This window comes from Equus caballus, chromosome 10, assembly GCF_041296265.1.
Source record: "Equus caballus isolate H_3958 breed thoroughbred chromosome 10, TB-T2T, whole genome shotgun sequence".
Taxonomy (NCBI): domain Eukaryota; kingdom Metazoa; phylum Chordata; class Mammalia; order Perissodactyla; family Equidae; genus Equus; species Equus caballus.
The window spans coordinates 5,237,259-5,245,634 of record NC_091693.1 but is presented as its reverse complement, the minus strand read 5'-3'; the positions used below and the strand labels follow the sequence as shown (position 1 = coordinate 5,245,634).

At 42.1% G+C, this 8,376-nt stretch overlaps 1 long non-coding RNA gene across 1 annotated transcript; it reads right to left on the bottom strand.

Moving 5' to 3' along the window:
• Positions 1-1,364: 1,364 nt before the first annotated feature.
• On the bottom strand, positions 1,365-7,622 carry LOC111775180 (uncharacterized). The gene is made up of 2 exons (XR_002810671.2): positions 5,781-7,622; positions 1,365-3,802 (listed from the first exon to the last, which is right to left on the bottom strand). It is a non-coding gene; the product is annotated as an uncharacterized lncRNA (long non-coding RNA).
• Positions 7,623-8,376: the final 754 nt, after the last annotated feature.

Sequence of the window (8,376 nt, the reverse complement as noted above, 5' to 3'; positions counted from 1 at the left end):
GATTCAGCTTTCTTTTCTTCCACTCTGACTTTCCCCTGGGATATGCCCCTCCATGTTACGTGACTAAGAGGAAGCTGAATTAAGATTACGGTTCACTAGGGTTTGATGGGCTATGTTAATGTGGTTAATACTCACTTCTATGTACAGTTAAATTATTGCTCATTATCCTGACGCAGGAATGGCTTCCAGGAATACTGCTTCCACTCCTTGAGCTGATTCATGATATTGTGACATGAAGGTACAGGGCCAGAGGCTGTGTCACGACATGAACATATCCTGTGGTTCCCAGTACCAGAAGTAAGTAGAAAGTGGAGGAGAAATGAAGTTTGAAACATACAGTGGCAGAGCGTCTGTTTTTGTTCCCATCATATGATATATAAAATCATAAGACACAGGTTTCAATCTCACTGATGTTGCATCAAAATGGAAGCTCTCTTCACTGAATATGCTTGATAATGCAGCATATGTAATTACAAATGCATCAAACAATAAAAATGATAACCAAAATTTGTCATTTCATACCAAAAGCAGTAATTGCTTAAGAGGAAGAGATAAATTTCAAATAGGCTCAAAGAATGGACTCTTGGATTGTTTGATAATAAAATTAATGGAGAGGAGTAAATCAGGTGAACATATAGAATAATGTTTGAAGTTTTTACTGATTTGACACAAAATGAAGATAACAAAATTAATGAATGTCATTAGTCAGTATTTAAGTTTAGTACTGCACAAAGAAAACTCAAAATGTCCAGAAATTTGACAACCTCTAAGATGAAAGAAAACTTGATACTTTCCTAAATTTGACAACAATCCCAAATATTTACATGGCGTTACCCATAATGATATATGATGCTATCATTAGTAAAGAAAAAATGTTTATCCTTCGTGTTGGAGTAAGGATTGCTATGTTTTTTACTCTTTCTATAGAAAGTGATATTATAAAATTGCTGTCATATGTAGCTCTGATCCATGAGTATGCAGCAGCCCCCTGCCCTCCTCCCACAAAACAAAAAGAAAATATTACAGAATGGTGTCATGTAGTTAATAAAATCATGTTAATTTCTGGATTTGGTGATGTCATTGATATTTTGCAGCTTTCTTAAGTTAGTAGTTTGTTGTGTTTTTTTCTCATTGTAAATAAATATTTACTTTTGCATTAAAATTTATTTTCACAATCTTATATTCTTTTCCTTAATTGTACTAGCTTTAGACCACACAAAACATGTATTCACCTTTGCAACCAGCTATAATCTTATCCTGCCCTCTCACCACACCTCATCCATTCCTGTTTCCAGATACACAACTTCGTTCATCCCATATTTCCAGTGCCCAACACATATGTGCCAATAAATGGAAAAATCTTATTTTTCTTAAATTATTTTTTAATTGTGGTAAAACATACATAGAATTTACCACTTTAGCCATTTTTAGTGTACAGTTCAGAGGCATTAAGTACATTCACAATGTTGTGCAACCATCACCACTATCCATTTCCAGGACTTTTTCATCATCCCAAACAGAAACTCTGACCCAGTAAACATTAACTTTCCTTTTCCTCCTCCCTGCAGCCCCTGGTAATTGCTATTCTACTTTCTATCTCTGCAAAATTTCCCTAGATCATTCGGATAAGTGGAATCATACAATATCTGTTGTTTTGTGTCTGTCTTATTTCACTTAGCATAATGTTTTCAAGGTTCATTCATGTTGTAGCATGGATCAGAATTTCATTCTCTTTTACAGCCAAATAGCATGCCATTGTATGTATGTACTGCATTTTGTTCATCCATTTGTCTCTTGATGGACACTTGGGTTGTTTTCACCTTTTGGCTCTTGTGAATAATGCTGCTATGAACATTGGGGTATGAGTATCTGTTTGAGTCCTTGTTTTCGGTTCTTTTGGGTACATACCTAGGAGTGAGATTATTTTATCATGTGGTAATTCTATGTTTAACTTTTTGGGGAACCACCAAACTCCTCCACAGCAGCTGCCCCACTTTCCATCCGCACCATTAGTGCACGAAGGCTCTCATTTCTTCACAGCCTCCCCAACATTTGTTATTTTTTTAATGACAGCCATCCTACTGGGTGTGAAGTGGGATTTCATTGTTATTTTGCACATCCTTGGGATACTCCTGGGAAACATAAGTGCTAAAGAGTGTGGCTACATGTCAAAACTACTCAGGATTATCCACCTTTCCCTTGGAAAAACCTACATAGGGCTTTAAAGAGAAAGGTTCAGAGGGAGAAAAAAATGCAGGCTCACTGGGGAGGTGTGAACCACCTGAGCCTAGGCAGCAAGTGTGGTCTGACAGCTGGGTGGCAGCTGAGCAGACTCTGCTGCCCCAGAGCCCCCTGGAAATGTCTCCTGATGCCGGCAATTGTTCTCTCTCGTATCTTCAGCTCTTAGCAGAGTTCACGGCACACAGTAGGAATTCATTAAGAATCTATTAATTGAACAAATAAATTCCACCAATGAGTCTGTCTTATTCGTCTCTGTGGGCTTTTCCCAGTGACTAGCATGTAGTAGGAACTCAAGAAACAGCAACAACTATGGGCAGTGGGACAGTGTAGTGGTTAGGTCTCTGACGTTTGGAATAAAAAAATCCTGGGTCAATAGCGGTGAGGCCACTTATGTGTTGTGTGAGTCTGAGTAGGTCACATCATCTCTCTGAGACTCATTCCTCATATGTAGGATGAGAACTTACATTTACATCATTGGGTCTTGCGAGGATTAAAGAAGCTAATCCATGAAAAGAGCCTGGCACATGTTGAGTGCTCAACAAGTTACAGCTACTGGAATTCAGATTATTATCAACATGCTAAGTAACCCCGCTAAACCCTCCTGTTTCCACCTTCTGCGAAATGGAGACGATTGACCAGATCATCTCTGCATCTCTTCCATACTACAATTCGAGGAATTAGAAATGGGTTTTTTCTTCCTTCTCCTTTTTTTTTTTTTTTTTTTTTTTTTTTCCGGTGGATGTAGAATAACCCTTAGCAGAGAGAGGGGTAAATTGACAAAATAGCACAGAGAAGTTTGGAAAAGACAGTATTAAAAAGCTGTAGAAAGGTTGGGAGAGAGGCCAGGAACATGACGCACATGTGCTAGGTCTTCCCAGCAGGTGAGGTCAGCTGAAGTCCCCTTAACAAGAACCCAGAAACCCAAGAGCCCACATCCCTATCAGCTAATGGAGGATGACCACCTCCGTCTCCCCAGGCCTCCCTAGGTGCTTAGTGATCTTTGGGTCCTGTGGACTTGGAGGCACATCTCCCATGTTCTGCTCCTTCTGTCTCTGTGTCCAGCTAAGAGCACTGCCCCCCATTGCCCTCAAGCCACCCGTGCTCAGGATGCCAGGGCAGTAGAGGGCTCGGTGCCAGGTACAGACAAGGCGCTCTCCCCAGCTCTGAGCCGCACAGCAGGGGCTTGGCCCACATGTCTCTGTGACGTCAAGTCCTTGCACTTCTAGGTCTGACCCTCTGCTCTGAGGCTAGTTCCCGAGCATGTGGCTCAGCAGGGACACACAGCATGCCCTCCCTCTGCTCTTCTCCACACTCCTCTGCCTTTCCTCACGCCCCTGAGCAAAAGCACTCTTCTGCCAAAATAATTCAGAATAAACCCGTCTTCTCCCATGTCCTTGTCTGCAGTGGAGATTCCAGTAGGATCCACGTCACGGAGTTGTGAGGGGTGACTGAGAGAAGTCGTGGAGAGCGTGAAGCACAGGAACGGGCACACAGTAAGTGCCCAAGAAATGGAAGCATTATACCATCATTGTCAACGGGAAAAGCAAAAAGCCCACTTTTCCTGCAAAAAGAAATCGTATATTTATAGAAATCCTATTGTTATACTTATTATTTATGGTCAATTCTAAAGACATAAAACATTACAGTATTGGTGTCAAATGTGAATTTTATTTCTCTATTTTTACTAAAGTACAAACAAAAATAAGTCCATTTGTCACCTGAGAGAGAGGGATATTTGGTGTTCAGTGGGCTGCACAAGGCCCTTGTTTTATTTTACGTTACCGCGGTCTCAGAGTAACCTCGGCTGATGTGATGTTTTGTGAGATTGTTTATGTCCAACAGGAGAACACGGCCCAGCAGTGAACATCAGACCTGTTTCCAAATGTTAGGGGATTTTCTTTCTCAGGCCTCATCATTGACACACATTCACTCAACGAACACTTAATGAGCACCTACTGGGTGCCAGGCCCTGCTGCAGTTGCTGGGAATTCTCCATCTGTACATGTGCACTTTCTAATGTGACGAACAAGACAGACGTGCTCCCTGCCCCTCGGATCCCCTAGCCTGCAGGGGAAGCAGAGACAGCAGGAGAGTCAGAAAAGGGGATGTGCAGGTACAGCTGTCTGGAGGGCCAGAGAGTGTCCCTGCAGAAGAGACAGTCACACAGAGCAGGACAGGCATCAGCCAGTGAGGAGGTGGGGGCTACCCACGTAGAAAGGCTCCTAACACAAAAGGGTGGGTTTGAGAGATGACGCTGCAGAGCTGAGGAACGGCTGAAACTCTAGTCTGGTAGGCTCTGTCAATGCTTCCCAAGGTGTGTGGTTTATAAGAGCAAAAAAAAAAAAAGGGAAAAGAAAAAGGCAAGTGTTCACTAATTTTTAGTACAAACAATACTATACTATGCAAGTCTTAAAAAGGATGCCTCAGGTGGGCATATACATTGATGTGGCAATATGTCTACAGTATATTTATTTTTAAAAAGTAGGTTTCTGAAGGTTATGTACAAGATATTACAATTTAAAGGTATGAATATGTGCATCACAAATGCCCAAATACCAGCCGACTCCAAATCTAAGGCAGTTTTTCCATGCAACAATAAAAAATATTTCACAGGAAGCCAGTAAAGTTTTGTTGGGTTGTCCTGATATGAACTTTCAGGGAAATGAAATGTGTACTTATAATATTTATTAGTTTAGATGCAATTGTATATTTAATTTTTTTTAAAGGTTTTACTTTTCCTTTTTCTCCCCAAAGTGCCCCGTTACATAGTTGTGTATTTTTAGTTGTGGGTCCTTCTAGTTGTGGCATGTGGGACGCTGACTCAGTGTGGCCTGATGAGTGGTGCCATGTCTGCTCCCAGGATCCGAACTGGCAAAACCCTGGGCCACCGAAGCTGAGCGCCCGAACTTAACCCCTCGGCCACGGGGCTGGCCCCAGATATATTTAAGTTATATGATTAATATATGTTTTGATCTTTTCCAATTTCATGTTTTGAAAAAACTTTTTTACACAAATTCTCCCCAAAGCAATTTTTGAGGCTTCTAAGCCAGTTTCCCAGGGCCTGTCATCTTCTAAGTAGAGTGAGGCATGGAATCTGGATGTTGTTGACAAACTACAATGATGAATTCATGTGACATTACTGTATTTCTAAATTCAGTCTTGTATACAATTTTTACTACCACAATACCGATATAGGATTTCTCTTTTAAGTAACTGTTAAAATACTTTTTTGCAATACCATCCACTCCACGCAAGTGCGTAGCCGTCTTCCAGGGAATAACTGCTAAATCTGAGTTAAGCTTTTCTGCCATTTGTTTGACTGATTTCATAGGGTGATCTCGTTAGGCCTCCAAAGCTAAATTAATGGAGACCCTTTAAAGCAAGCAAATCTTCTCCAAACTGTCCTTTGTTCTTCAAAATGAACTCCTTCAGATAACTGCACCCTCCCCGCCCCCCCATGAGAGACCCTTTAAGGATCACATGTAAGGCTCCCCCCTCTTTACTGTGGGATAGTGCTGGGGGGGAGGGGAAGGACTCACCTAGAAATAAGAATGGAAGAACATGCCCAAATGTAAATGGTCAGGGTCCTTGGTGAAGGCATTATACCGATGGTTCTTATTTTCTCCATTCTGTACATGTGCACTTTCTAATTTTTCCACCATGAACATGGATTACTCATATAATAAGGAACAAAACAAGCAATAATAGTTGTAGATGCCTTGTTTTCAAATATAAAGAAATCATTCAGTCTCAGGCCCCAGGCCCCAGGCTCAGGCGGAGCCTCCGCATCCCTCACTCCAGGCAGCCAGCGGCTCCCACCCCAGGAGCAGATGCTCTCCAGCTGCCAGAGCTGCCTTAGGGGTCAAAGTCTCCTCCTCACGCAGTAGGAAATGGGGAGAGGGGAGAGGCCAGCTCCAGGACACTTGAAAATCCCCGGGCTGAGAGCCTGTGGGCAAGCCCGCGGGAGGCCTCCAACTCCTGGGCTTTTTTCTTGGCAGCCTTGAATAGAAAGAGAAAATTCCAACTCTACAAATTCAATTTCAATCTCCAAATGTCAAGAGAGCAGGGAGCACCAGTAAGGAGGCTGGCTACTGAGTGCAGGCAGCCCAGGCAAGGGAGCTACGTGCTGCAGGGAAGACGCCCCAGCCCTTCATCCCGTGGGGAGGACGATAAATCCCTCTCTCCCTCTCCTTCCCCCTCTCTAGACTGTTAGTTTTCTGGAGAAAGGTTAGAAGGTGCCCTCTTCCAAAAAAAGAAGGTTTATTCTAAGGGCAGCTTGGTCCTGCAGAGATGGAGCTTCCCAGGACCTGGATGAGACCCCTGCATAGAGGCTGGACACCCTCCTGGAGCAGAGCCTTCAGCCCCAGGGGGACTGGAAGGGGGAAGTGAGGACACCGGGCAGAGCATTCCCCAGCTCATGGAGGGTCAGCGCTTCCGTGATGAGCAGGTTTTGGACCAAGAAGTTAGGGTGCTGAAGGTGCTGCAGGTGAGCACTCGGGGACCCAGGGCATCCTCTGGGGATGTCCCTTTGCGGATGTGAAACTTTGGCAAAGCGGTGCTTCAACTCTCTAAGCCCCAGACTCCTCTTTAAAACTTGCTATTGGGGGATAAATAGTCATTGTCATCATTTGGGATCTGGCTCTCTGAGTCCCAAGAAGTCTGGTGGAACATGAATAGCAGGTCTTTGTACTAATTGTGCTTTTTGTATCTGGTTTAATAAGTAGTTCTTTACCTCCAAAGTGATAAAGATATTCTCCTACATTTTTCTTCTAAAATGGCATTTACTGGTTATGTTTAAAACTACCTGGCGATTATGTAAAAGCAGAGGGGAGTTTATGGGCTAAATGGGTTTTAAGGATTGACATTGGAATTCAACACCTATTTATACCATGGTTTCTCCTGGGAAAATACAACTTGTAATTCAACTTTCAAGATGTCATGCTAAATGAAAAGTGTCTTAACAATAACTCTAGATTTTTTCATTCTGCTAGAATGAGAATAATATAACATTAACTTAAGTAAATCAAGCTTTACCTGGAGGTAAAAATGGCTGCCAAATGTGAAGCTGAAAAGGAAGGACATACAGCTTTAAAAGATCCTTAAAAGCAGAAATCAAAGATTAGGAAGGTGCTATCAACAAAGAATGAGCTAGGAAACACAAGTTGAGAAAGTCAAGCCCCTGCAGGTGTCTAGAGAGATAGACCTTTGCCCTCCAGGCCCCGACACGCCCACGTCTCTGAACTTCACAGTGTTTCCTTTAGAGCACTGGCAACTTATCTCCTCCTGTGGAGGGTACATCAGCACCTTCGCTTTCTGAATCCAAAAGCAACGAAGGAAATTCCTACTACAGACGGGGTTTGTAGGTGCTCACATAACCTATATTCTAAATAAAGTGCTCCTATTCATCCAACGTGCTGTGTTTCAACACAAGATGTTCCGTTTATGGTCGTGTTAGTACCCATATCTTGAAGTTCCCAGTCCTATCTTTATGGGTATATCTTATATTGGAGACTATTTGTCAAGACAGGAAAAAATTATTTTATCTTTCTTTTCACTTTTTCAATGATCTCTATTTCTAGAAGTTGAAACACCCTTAGAATAACTATCTCCAACTATTTTGAGAAGAATGGAAAATGCCTAAAATGAACTACGTGTGGAGTTAAAGACCTTATTTTGATAAATATTGGCACACAAGCACTAGCCTTGAGGACACATCTTCATTCTATTTCTTCCTGTATTAAGAGTAGGAGGGTGCATTGTGCATACTGCACATAATTCAATATTTTTTTACATTTCTGCCTTTCTCAACCTTGTAAAGCACTATTTTCTCTTAAGTATATCTAGTTGTCCTGGTTTCAACTATCCATATTGGGGTGAGCCTGCTGTATTTTTCTAGAGTTGAATGTGCTGATTCTCTTTGATTTCCTGCCATGAATGCCCTGGAGAGTCTTGAGCTACTGCTAACTTTTGCAAGGACATCTCTTGCTGGACTTAATCCCTGCCACCATCTGAAATCCACATTTTCCCTTTTTCAAGTATTCTATTTGCTCAGGTCAAAACACTTAAATTGTGGTTACATAGGAATTGTTGGAGATCTGAAGTCAAAATTGCTTTGAGGTTTTTTTTTAATGATAC